The following is a 12,590-nucleotide window of genomic DNA, read 5'->3' as shown; positions in this document are numbered from 1 at the left end:
AGAGTGAATGGAATTTTATGTAAGAAATGGGAAATATTAAGAGCTGGAGAGGACAGGGTCTCCACAAGGAGAGCAACAGAACAAGAAAATTTGAACACAGGGAACTTCCCAGAGACTCATACTCCAACCAAGGACTATTCATGGAGATAACCTAGAACCCCTGCACAGATGTAGCCCATGGCAGTTCAGTGTCCAAGTGTGTTACATAGTAATGGGAAGAGGGACTGCCTCTGACATAATCTGATTGGCCTGCTCTTTGATCACCTCCCCCTGAGGGGGGAGCAACCTAATGCAGCCACTTTTGATGAGAACTGATAGACTAAGATCAGAAAGGAGAGGAGAACCTCCCCTATCAGTGGACTTGGGGAGGGGCATGCATGCAGAAAGGGGAGGGAGGGTGGGATCGGGAGGGGAGGAGGGAGGGGCTTATGGGGGAATACAAAATGAACAAAGTGTAATTAATTAAAAATTTTTAAAAAAAGATCTATAGAAAGCTGTGGTTAAATTTGAATCTGGGAGCTTAAATAAATCTGAGGAAGCTCATGCAGACAGCCAACTTATAAAGGATGAATCAAAGGGTCAAAAGAGGCAATGGGCAACTGAGTTTTCAATAATCTGAGTAAAAGATGAGGATTTAAGCCAAAGAAAAGGCTTGGAAACTGAGAAGAGAAATTGATATGATGGATTTTAGATCTAAATCAAGAAGACATTAAGTCTGAACTCTTCAGACTATTATAATCTAGGGGATAAAATGCATAGACATCTGAAAGGACTCACACTAGCAGGAGTAATTAGCCAATGATGAATATATTGATGCATGTCTTTGAAGAGAATATTGAGTTTAAGGCCAGCTGTTAAAACACAGTAAGAGGGAAAGGAGTTGAAGTTTTTAAATCACATATGTACCAGTTGGGTTTTAAGTGTCTGGAAAACATCTCATGAGGATAACTACCTACTAAGTCTGAAATTAATGATAAAACATTGATGCTTAGCAAGGAGATCTCTCCAGAGAACTTGAACCTAAAGATATCAACAAGACTATCAACAATAAAAAAAAGTTATGATTGATGGTATCTTTCGGAAAGATTTTTAAAGGCTACAGATGAATTGCTGGGAAATTACCATATGCAAAAGTGAAAGATCTTCCAGAAGTTAAAACAGGGAAAGACTTCAGGAGAAATGGCTGGTGAAAGAATGAGAAAATCAGAAAAGAATGGGCCTTAGAAAGTAAAGAAAGTAACAAACTATAGAAATGATCCCTGAAAGTATAGTCTTTGCATTGAACGTATGACAGGAGTCTCCCACAAAAGGCATCTGAAAGACTCTACCTAGCAGTGTTTCAAAGCAGACACTAAGACTCATAACCAAACCCTCGGCAGAGTGCAGGGAATCATATGAAAGAAGGGAAGTTAGTATGATATGGAAAGGGTAGGAGCTCTACAAGGACCAAATATATCCGGGCCCAGGGTCTTTTCTGAGACTGACACTCAACCAAGGACCATCTATGGATATAACCTAGAACTTCGGCTCGGATGTGGCCCGTGGTAGCTCAGTAACCAAGTAGTTTTCCAAAGTAAGGGAAACACGGACTATTTCTAACATGAACTCAAGGGCAGGCTGTTTGACCCCCCCAGGGGAGGAGCAGTCTGTTAGGCCACAGAGGAGGACTTTGCAGCCAGCCCTGAAGGTACCTGATAAAACAGGGTCAAATGAAAGGGGAGGAGGTCCTCCCCTATCAGTAGACTTGGAAAGGGGCAGGGAGGAGACCAGGGAGGGAGTGCGGGGTTGGGGAGGGAATGAGGGAGCGGGATACAGCTGGGACACAGAGTTAACAAAATGTAACTAAAAAGAAAAATAAAATTAAAAGAAAAAAAAGAAAAGAAAAAAAAAAAAAAGAAAGTAAAGAAAGATGAAAAGACATCCATGGAATGGCTTATGGTTTCTGTGAGAGATACAAGTTAATTCTAGTTAGGAAATCATACAACAAACAAGCATCACAATATGAATTCAGCTATTGGATGTCCAAGTGAGATACTGTGACGCTTAACTGGTACAGGGTTGGGCTTTGTGATAAAGACAAAAACAGAAACATCTGTTTATGAAAATAGGAATGGAATGACAAATAGCATGGTAGGGCTAAGCAAGCTGTTAAGGAAGATAAAATCAGGTGAAACTTCAGAAGGAAATGGTAGAGTCCAAGGTCTTGTGTCTTCCTGACACATAAAGAGCAAGGGAAAAGGAAAAGACCTAAAAGTAAAAGATGAAGAATGGGATTCAGATTTCCCAATTTAAGAAGGAAAAATTGGCCATAAGAAGAAGTGATGGGGAAAGTGGACAAGGGTAGAGAAGACTGTAGAGAGGTAGATTTAAAATATTCACTCATACTCTCTTTAATCAGGCCTCTTTGCTTATGTCTACAAGGTCTCTTCTTGGAAGTAAAGTTTCCAAGGTGTGATAGAAATTACTCACTTAAACATCACCCCTGTGATTGTACATTACAATGTACAGTCTTTCAGGATAATGCTGTTATATAATAATTTCCTCCAAGGTTGAAACATTCTATTCTTCAGGGAAGCTCTTAATGAGGAAGGTAAACAATTCCATTTAGCTTCAGGAAGTCCCTGAAATTGACTATATTCACTAGGCCCACTGCTGCCAGAGTAACTAACAAAAGCTAAAAGTTCCTGTCAGACTGGAAGAGATAAACTGTAAAGAAGACTCTCAGAAAGCAAAATCTGCAAAGAAGGCTCTACGAACAGACTGGGGGCCTGGAAGTAGCAGACACCAGCTGAGCTGCCTGGGAGGGGTTTAGACTGAGGCACCTGGAAAGGACACTCTCCAGCCTGTTGGGCTGCCTGCAGGCTGTGCTGTGCCCCAGGTCCCCAGCTTTGTGGGCTGGCACCCATGCTAGGGTGGGCCGTGATGATGCAGCTGTCCTTGAGTCATTCCTCTCCTGTAAGTAACTCCATACTCATATTCCCTGTAAGCAATCCCAATAAAACTCATTGGTTCACCAAGTTGGACTTTGATCTGTCGTGAGTTCCGTATCTAAAATAAGGAGATATGTGTGTTGAGTCTTCCTGGGAAAAGTTTTGTCATACAACAACTGATGTCCAGCCCTTCCATCCTAAAAGATTTATTATAGAAAAATGGTTTCCTATGGCATGAGTGCCAAGAATGGTGGTGCATTTTGCACTGGTTTGACCCTCTGCAAATGTCTATATTTGGTTAAGGCTAAGATGTCCTGATGCACAATAGCATTGACTTGGAGAATGTTTCCCATTGTATAAATGTCAAAGACCTTATAAAATAAGTATAATCATCTACAGGAGAGAACACTGGCAAACCATTTTCTTTCTTCTTATAATTTATTCACTTTATATTCAGATTGTAGCCCCTCCCTCATCTCCTCCAGGTCCCACCCTCCCTTCCCCCCATTCCCTTCCCCTAGTCCACTGAAAGGGGGAGTCCTCTTTCTATACTATCTGACCCAGCCTACAAGTCTCATTTGGGCTGCCTGTACCCTCTTCTTCTATAGCCTGGCAAACCCCACCACCAACAGGGGGAAGTGATCAAAGAGCAGGCAACAGAGTCCACATCATAGACAGCCCCTGCTCCCCTTACCAGGGAACCCACATGGAGACTGAGCTGCTTATGGGCTACATCTGAGCAGGGGATCTAGGTCCTCTCTGTGCATAGTCCTAGGTTGATGCATCGGGCTCTGCAGAGCCCCCTGGGATCAGATATTTTGGGCTTTATTGGTCGCCTTGTGGAGTTCCTATCCTCTCACGGTCCTTATATTCCCCCTCCCTTTCTTCCATAAGACTTCCTGTGCTCTGACAGAAGTTTGGCTGTGTGTCTCAGCATCTACTTAGATCCCCTGCTGGGTGGAGTCTTTCTGAGGACATATATGGTAGACTCCAATCTTATTCTCTCAATCATTTTCAGTTAGACCACTGTGTTTGGCAAAATCTCCAGGGTATTGTTTTCAGAATATGCGTGAAGTTCTATAGCTGGGAGGTAAGGGAAAGTGCCTTCATATTTTTGGCTAAAACTGAGTTATCTCTTTTACCTCTGGAAAGCAAGAGAGGAGAAAGTTAAAATCTGACCTATACAAATATTCTAAACTTATTATCATTGTCAACAAACTGATACATCATGAGTCATTTAAATTCAGAGACCAGGATTCCTTGCTGACTGGTCAGGCCTAGGAAACTTGACTTACTATATAGGAAAATAAAGAGATAACTTTATGACAGTATTCACCATAAAATAAACCACAATCTTTAATGCTGGAAGCCCAAGCCATCCACATTCCTTGCCATCATATATGCAACAGAATAGAGAGATGGCTTTTCCTCTCTCTGGACATATACCAGAGTAAGTTGGTTATCAGATGACTATCATAGTATCTTCTTCTTTGCTAAACTTCTCTCTATCCATTCTCTATCAGTTTGCCCCAGTCCACCTAACCAGGCATAGCTAAAAGTACTTTAGCCTGAGACATATGATATAGGATAAACATACTAAAATCTGTACACCTAAGGAAGGAGAATTCTGGCTAAGATGTGCTCAATCCTCATTCAGAAAGGCAAAGAGGATGGACATCGAAGGAGGGAGAAAACAGGGAACAGGACAGGAGCCTACCACAGAGGGCCTCGGAAAGGCTTTATCCTGCAAGGTATTGAGGCAGATACTGAGACTCATAGCCAAACTTTGGGCAGAGTGCAGGGAATCTTATGAAAGAAGGGGAAGATTTTAAGACATGGAGAAGACAGGAGCTCCACAAGGAGAGCAACAGATCCAAAATGTTTGGGCACAGGGGTCTTTTCTGAAACTGATACTGCAGCCAAGGACCACTCATGGAGATGGCCTGGAACCCCTGCACAGAAGTAGCCTATGGCAGTTCAGTATCCAAGGGGCCTCCATAGTAATGGGGATAGGGACTGTTTCTGACATAAACTGATTGGACTGCTCTTTGATCACCTCCCCCTGAGGGGGGAGCAGCCTTACCAGGCCACAGAAGAAGACATTGCAGCCACTCCTGATGAGTCCTGATAGACCAGGACCAGTGGGAAGAAGAAGAGGACCTCCCTTATCAATGGACTGGGAGAGGGACATAAGTAGGAAAGAGGGAGGTGAGGTTGGGAGGGGAGGAGAGAGGGAGGTACAGGGGGGATACAAAGTGAATAAACTGTAATTAATAAAAATAAAAATAATTAAATTTTTAAAAAGAAAAAAGTACTTTAACCAATGAATCAAAGAAACAGAGTATGTAATTTACTATCCTCCTCAAGTTAACTCTGGGTGTATAATCATGATGAAATATAGGAAATCCTTCAATATCTCTCATGACCCTTCTGTAAATAGAAGCCTCAGAACCTCCAGAATTCTCAATCCTGCCAAAAAGGACTAAGGAGGTCCTTTACAGTATTAATAGTGTTAATAGGAGCTGCGGAAGTATGAATGAAAAATGTTCACCATAAGCTCAGACACTTGAATACCTGGTGCCCAGTTGGGGATACTATTTGGGGAGATATAGGAGATATGACCTTGCTAAAGGAAGCACGTCACTAGGGGTAAGCTTTGAGAGTAAAAATGTGCCACTTCAAGATTACATTCTGCTTCCTGCTACCAGTTAGAGATGTGAGCTCTTAGCTTCCTGCTGCCACCACCGTGCCAGCCTGCCTGCTTCTGTGCTTCATTGAAGAAATATGTACATTAACCATCTATAACCACAAATCCTAATAAACTTCCTTCTATAAGTGACTTTAGTCATGTTTGATTTTTCCTTTACTATCACCATAGCAGCAAATTATCTAAAACAGACGTCAAGTCAGGAACCTGGATTTCCACTACCACCTGGCAGTTTAGTTACCTGTTGGTTGAAGGGGTGTAAGAGGAGCTGAGGTCTGGGAATCACAGCATTTGTTGAGCATGTCTAATTCTGAAGCAGAAGGTTGGCAAGAGCAATGGCCTTTAGATATAAGATAGTTCACATTTCCTTCATTATAAATAAAATTTTGGGACCAGAGAGATGACTCGCCTGCATCTGTAATCTCTTACAACAATATGGGAAATGACGGTAGAATTGCCAAAAACTCATGATCCAGCTAGCAGCAGAAACAAGAGAGGTGAAAGTCACGGACTGACTCTTGAAAATTGTTCCCTGACCTCCACCAAGGATTTTGTGGTATGTGTGCACTTGCACACGCACACACACACACACACACATAAACACACATATAGTCTAATTTTTAGTCTATAATTACCATTGTTATCTGCATAAAGTTTAAACTAACCAAGCTACTACATCATTAACAGAAGCTGCATCTCTATAATCAAGTTGAGCTAATCACATGCAACTTCCCTTGAGTCAGATGTTGGGAGAAAAGCAAAAATACAAGAAGATATGGATGTGACTAAGTCCCATGCTTATGTAATGTGTGTGTCATTACTGACTTCCTCCAGCCAAATGTCATATCTGTCGTTTCTTCTTAATGAAGGATTGCTACTGGATGCATCCAAACTATGTCTCAGAGGATTGGGTAACTGCTCCTTTGTGATTGGCAGTTCATATTTGGATCCTTAGTCAAGTGTTTGGCCTCTCCCAGAGCTCTGTAACAAAAAAGAATACTTATTAGCAAATGCTGTGTGAGTCTTACCTGTGGTCTTCTAGACCCTCCATATCACATCCTTATTAGTCACCAATATTTCAATTTCATTTAAGTTTTACTATAGCATTTAAAGTAACCAACCAAACTAACTAATTGCCCCTTCACAGCAAGGGAAAATGGAGGATGGAAGAAACCTAGAAATGTCATCTTAGTGAAATTCCCTGGATGTGGTAAAAAATTATTAGGAATGGGAGGAGTCTCCTCCTTATCAGCCTTAAGCCTGATATGCAATCAGCAAGCAGAATTTATAAGAACCAATGAGTGCATAAATAAACAAATCACTATTATTTTTTGCAACAGATTAAATATTGACCCCATAGAAATATTGTATAGCTGATCACTTAGTTGATTCTAATGCATTGTATGCAATATAAATTCTACTTAATAAAGGTACATAGAAAGATAGCTAAATTATAGAGTCAGCTTATATGCCATTGTCAGATGAATAGTATATAGGCATGTGCCATATCTACATATCTACATAAGTAAATATTTGGTGATAAATAATTAAATCATGTCATTTGTAAAAAAAAAAAAAAAGTAGAACTAGAAAAATAAATAAAACAAACCAGACTCAGAAAGACAAATACCACATCTTTCATATGTGCCACACCCTAAAAAAACAAATGTAAGAAGAGAGGACTCTTAAAGAAAAGGTGGAAAAACAATAGAAAAATAATATGGGCTGACTATGATGTGGAAATGCTTCATGACAATGTCACAACAAGCCCATTATTGTCTAAAAATAGTATATGCTTGTTTTTATTTACTTGTCCCTGAGCACGTAGAGAATTCCCAGTTACATTTATGTCATTTGTCCATTCATTCGGGCATCATGAGAAATTCTGAAGATATACATATGAATGTTAACTTAAGCTTCATGAAACCAACAGTCTAGGGATCAGAACATCTTGGGCTACTTTGGCCACATAAGAAAAACTAAACTCTGAGCTTTTCCCTGCTTCTCCTATGTCATCTCTCCCCCTGACTCAGTAGAACTTTTCATCCCCAGGGGTATCATGATTTGCTGACCTTATCCTCTTTCCTTCAACACAACCTGAAATCCAGAAGGAGGCAAACAGGTAAGTATTATAGTGCTCATTGAAGGAAAAAAAAATGTCACTTTCATTAGCCCTTCAAATCAGTAGTAATAACAAAGCCAAACATCAGTAATCATGGATGTGTGGAATGTAGAAAATATGATTAGTCTTATTTCCACATATTCAGAGGCATTGCAGTGACCATTATAATAAGAAAAAAAAAGTGGAAATAAGCGGAAAGATCAGAGAGACGATGTCCCATCACAAGTTAAATACAAATAAGGCCTAGTATGTGTTAGCATATGAAATCCTTGAATATCTCATTCTGTTTCTTTTTGCTTGGAAAAGGGAGAGAGAGAGAGTATATTAGGGTGAAGAAAAACAGAACAAGACCAGGATGAATCATAATCTAATTGACACAATTAGATTTTATCACTTTTTTTGCTCCTTAATATATTTCTCTTTCCTTATATGGCAAGCTTTGCAGTTGCTCTTGGGAGTCACAATGACATCTACAAATTCCATGTCCCTGATTTCACCTTCTCTGTGTTTGATGAGCATCCTTGTTTTTTGATCATCATGGACCAGTAAACTCACATCATTGGTTCTGCCCATTTGAAACACAGCTCCACACTTAGTGATGCTTTGTTAATTTATACTAAGCAGGTAGTCTGAAAACAAAAGTTGGCTGACATTATAGCCCCCGTGTAAAAATTATAGAATAGGAACTGTGTATAATTTTGAAAATACTCAAAAGAAAAAAGACAGTAAAAACAACCACAGACTCAATTACCATTGCTGTGAAACCATGGCAACCTGCCATGTGTATTTGTTATTGCTTTGATGCTTATGTTTCTTGATTTGCTATAATATTCAATATATAATTTTACATCCTTTTGTGAACTATTCTAACTGGGCATTTTCCAAATTAGTTATAAATCAGTCTATTTTTAAAGACGGTGTGGGTTTACACTAACAGAATGTTACTATAGATAACCACTCATTAAGTTGAATAGATATTTCCATGCTTCAATTATTGGAAATGAGCTCTGATTGTACCTTTGCTCATAAACTCTTCTGCATATGGGGCGATTCCTAAGCTCATTACACACCAAGTTATGTGTCTACTATTTTTCTGTTGAGTCTTGAGGGCAGACATTTCTTTCATGCCTCTGTTTGCTCTTAGCATACAGCTCAGTAAGCAAGCAAGAGATGCTCATTAAACAATAAAATAGCTGGCAGTTGCAGTGCTGTTCAGTATCCTGAAGATCTTAAATAGAATTATAGGAAGTACTGCTTGTTCATGCTAAGGACTTAGAGCAAAACATGCTGCTGGTTTCCAGGGAGTTTAAGGACATCAACTGCTGAGACAGGCTTTTCAGATGAGCATGAAACAGCCTGGTAGGAACACCTTGCCTGTTCGTGACACTGCATTGCTATTCATTCCTGAGTAGGTGATATTCTAGGACTCCCTTTCAAGAGCATAGTCATTCGGGTACAATTGAGGTTCTTAAAAGTATTTCTTACTCAAGCTCCTTAAGCCAGTTAGGATAGTTTGCTAAAATACCCACAAACCCCGATGGGCTTACACAAAGATCTGGAGATCTGTTTGCATACCTGTCTCTTCTCCTACCGATTTGTGTCCTCATCTCCACTGTGAGTACATTAATGAAATGAAGCAAATCTAACTGATCTCTATTTTTTTACAGTGCTTAGACAAAACCTAGAACAGAGAGCATTCCATTCAAAACTGAACTCAAAATATTGGATTCCAGAATCTTTCATCTGGTCAAAAAATATTTCCTGAGCATCTGCTAAGTACATAGCTATATGCTACCTTGATACAGATATATCAGGACAAAAGAAGAAATTAAGCCATGGCCATCATTAGACGCCATTTTATATACACATATATGCATAGATACGCATACAAACACACATGTATATACGTATACATACATGTATATAATCTCAGTTTAAGAGCTTGGATAACTAGGCCAAAAGCAATGGGAATTTACAGTATATAAGTCCTCAACAAAGTTTCTGGGATAAACAGCTTCCTAGATTCCTCTGTAGATAGGGGCCATGAGAACACATTCTCTCTTCCTTTCTCTCACTTGAGGAATTGAAGACTCGGCATGTCATCAGCTGTGATTGCAACTTGTTCTGTGGGACTGTGTACTGTGAACCTGATTCACTGGTCACTGTAACTTATTGAAGTTGGACCCCTCAGGTTGCCTGTTAGACTTTGAGCTGGCTTCTGCAAATCACAGACATTTGGATAAGTAGCTCCAATTTTCATTCACAAAGAAAAACCCCAGAAACACAATAAAGCATCAATTTGTGACCTGAAAAGGAGAAAATAATTCTATAAGTAAACGGCAATGCTGGAATCAGCTGGGATTTAATCAGCCATGTAGAGACTGGAAAATGCTTCAAGCACTATTTTCTCCAGGAACTGTCCCTTCTACATTTCTTCATTTCTTTTCCTTGCTTGTCCTATCATCTTAATGCCCTCAACTATGAAGGGCTTCTATCTGAGGGACACAAAAATGTATGCATCAACCTAGGTTTTCTTACTCAAAAGTCATACCGAGGCAGTATAGAAAAATGGCTATGAGTCTCAGCGTCTGCTTTAATATGTGCTGGGTAGATTCTTTCAGAGGCCCTCTGTGATTGGCTCCTGCCCTGTTCCCTGTTTTCTCCCTCTTCTGATGTCTATCTCATTTTCCTTTCTGAGTGAGGACTGCTCATCTTACCCAGGGTCCTCCTTCTTGTTTATCTTCTTTAGATGTACAGATTTTAGTATGTTTATCCTATATTATATTTCTAATATCCACTTATAAGTGAGTATAGACCATGTGTGTCTTTCTGCTTCTGGGATACCTCACTCAGGATGATCTTTTCTAGTTCCCATCATTTGCCTGCAAATTTTCTGATTTCCTTGTTTTTAATTGCTGGGTAGTATTCCGTTGTGTAAATGTACCACAATTTCTGCAGACACTGAGACTCATAGCCAAACTTTAGGCAGAGTGCAAGGAATCTAATGAAAGAAGGGGGAGATGAAATATCTGGAAGGGACAGGAGCTCCACAAGGAGAGAAACAGAACCAAAAGATCTCAGCACAAGAGTCTTTTCTGAGACTGATACTTCTACCAATGACCATGCATAGAGATAACCTAGAACCCCTGCACAGATGTAGCCCATGGCAGCTCAGTCTCCAAGTAGGTTCCCTAGTAAGGGGAACAGAGGTTGTCTTGACATGAACTCAGTGGCCAGCTCTTTGATTATCTCCCCCTGAAAGGGAAACAGCTTTACCAGGCCACAGAGAAAGACAATGCAGCCAGTCCTGATGAGACCTGATAGGTTAAGGGCAGATGGAAGGGGAGGAGGACCTCCCCTATCAGAGGACTGGAGAAGGGGCACAGGAGAAAAAGAGGGAGGAAAGATGAAAATGGGAGGGCAGGAGGGAGGGGGCTACAGCTGGGATAAAATATGAAAAAATAGATAAATTAAAATAAAAGAAAAACTGGGAAATTATGGAAACATGAGAAAGGGAAAGAGACTCCTCACTCTGAAACCTGGTGGGGCCTCTCACCAGCTGAGAATAGGGATTCCAACATGACTGACAACTGTTCCAAGCCTTCCCCCCTTCCCTGCTGACAATCTGTCTCTTTCTAAGAATCTCACCAGAAACTTCTCTCACAACTCTAGTGCTCCAGGTCTCATTTTATCTGATTATAATCCTGTCCAAATTACCTCCAAAGATAACCTATTTTCTCACTTTACAAAAAGATAGAAAATGAAAAGAACAAGCTTATCAGCAACCCTTTGAGATATAATTTATCTCAAAATAGTACACATGTCTGTTGGTAAGACAATTTTAACTCTTTCTTGAGAATACTTTGTCCACACCTGGGAATATCTTAGTTTCTCCTTGAGAGACCCTCTTTCTTTTAATCCCATTGCTTAAAATCTGTACTAAAATTGTCTTTTCTTGAACTGTGAAAACTTCCTCTTTAAGAAGCCCACACCTGCGCTCTCAAGTGTGCTTTTAATTTTTGCTCAAATGCATTTGCTTCTATTTTTATAAAACCCCAATTCTGTTTTATTCTGTCTAGTTCCAAAATTCTTTTCTGAATCAAAGCGTGCTTTGCCTGAATCAAGGTCCCAACAGGCTGCTACACTTACAGCATTGAGCTATGTCTCTGTCCCTCTAACCCCTGAAAACATTACTTTTATTTAGCCTTAATTAAAGTATGTGGAAAATGCAAGTCAAAATGTCAATTATCATTTTCTTGGGCTACCACAAGAAAGTGCCACAGACAGTGCCTCAAACAACAATTATTTTACAGCTCTACGGGTTAGAAATCTCTGACAGCAAAATATCAGCAGTATTGGATCCTTCCATGAATAAGGAGAACGAATCTTTTTTGTTCTCCATTTCCACCTTCTTGCCATTTCAGTCACTATGAACTGGAGACCATGTCTCCTTCACACTGTCTTCCCTCTATGCTTGTGCATCTCCAAACGATTTCCTGATATGAAAACACCTGCCATACTTCCCCTTGTTTTAAAGGACTCTCTATTGACATCATTTGAATTTGACTCTTGCTGCAAAGAAATCTTTTTTTTTTTTAAATCTTTTATTTATTTTTTATTAATTACACTTTATTCATTTTGTATCCCCCCATAAGCCCCTCCCTCCTCCCCTGCCAATCCCACCCTCCCTCCCCTTTCTGCATGCATGCCACTCCCCAAGTCCACTGGTAGGGGAGGTCCTCCTCTCCTTCTTTCTGATCTTAGTCTATCAGTTCTCATCAAAGGTGGCTGCATTGTCCTCTACTGTGGCCTGGTAAGGCTGCTCCCCCCC

The 12,590-nt window shown here is 40.2% G+C and overlaps 2 pseudogenes; one reads left to right on the top strand and one right to left on the bottom strand.

Annotated features, from left to right (window-relative positions):
- Positions 1-1,234: 1,234 nt before the first annotated feature.
- Positions 1,235-1,275, bottom strand: LOC129690952 (small nucleolar RNA U3; annotated as a pseudogene).
- Positions 1,276-6,079: 4,804 nt separating this feature from the next.
- The window catches only part of LOC129690821 (heat shock protein HSP 90-beta-like), a 42,122-nt pseudogene continuing 35,611 nt past the window's right edge, over positions 6,080-12,590 (top strand).

The sequence above is a fragment of the Psammomys obesus genome, unplaced genomic scaffold, assembly GCF_907164565.1.
Source record: "Psammomys obesus unplaced genomic scaffold, mPsaObe1.curated_primary_1811, whole genome shotgun sequence".
In the NCBI taxonomy this organism is placed as follows: domain Eukaryota; kingdom Metazoa; phylum Chordata; class Mammalia; order Rodentia; family Muridae; genus Psammomys; species Psammomys obesus.
Note: the sequence above shows the minus strand (reverse complement) of the source record. Positions and strands in the feature narration are given on the sequence as shown.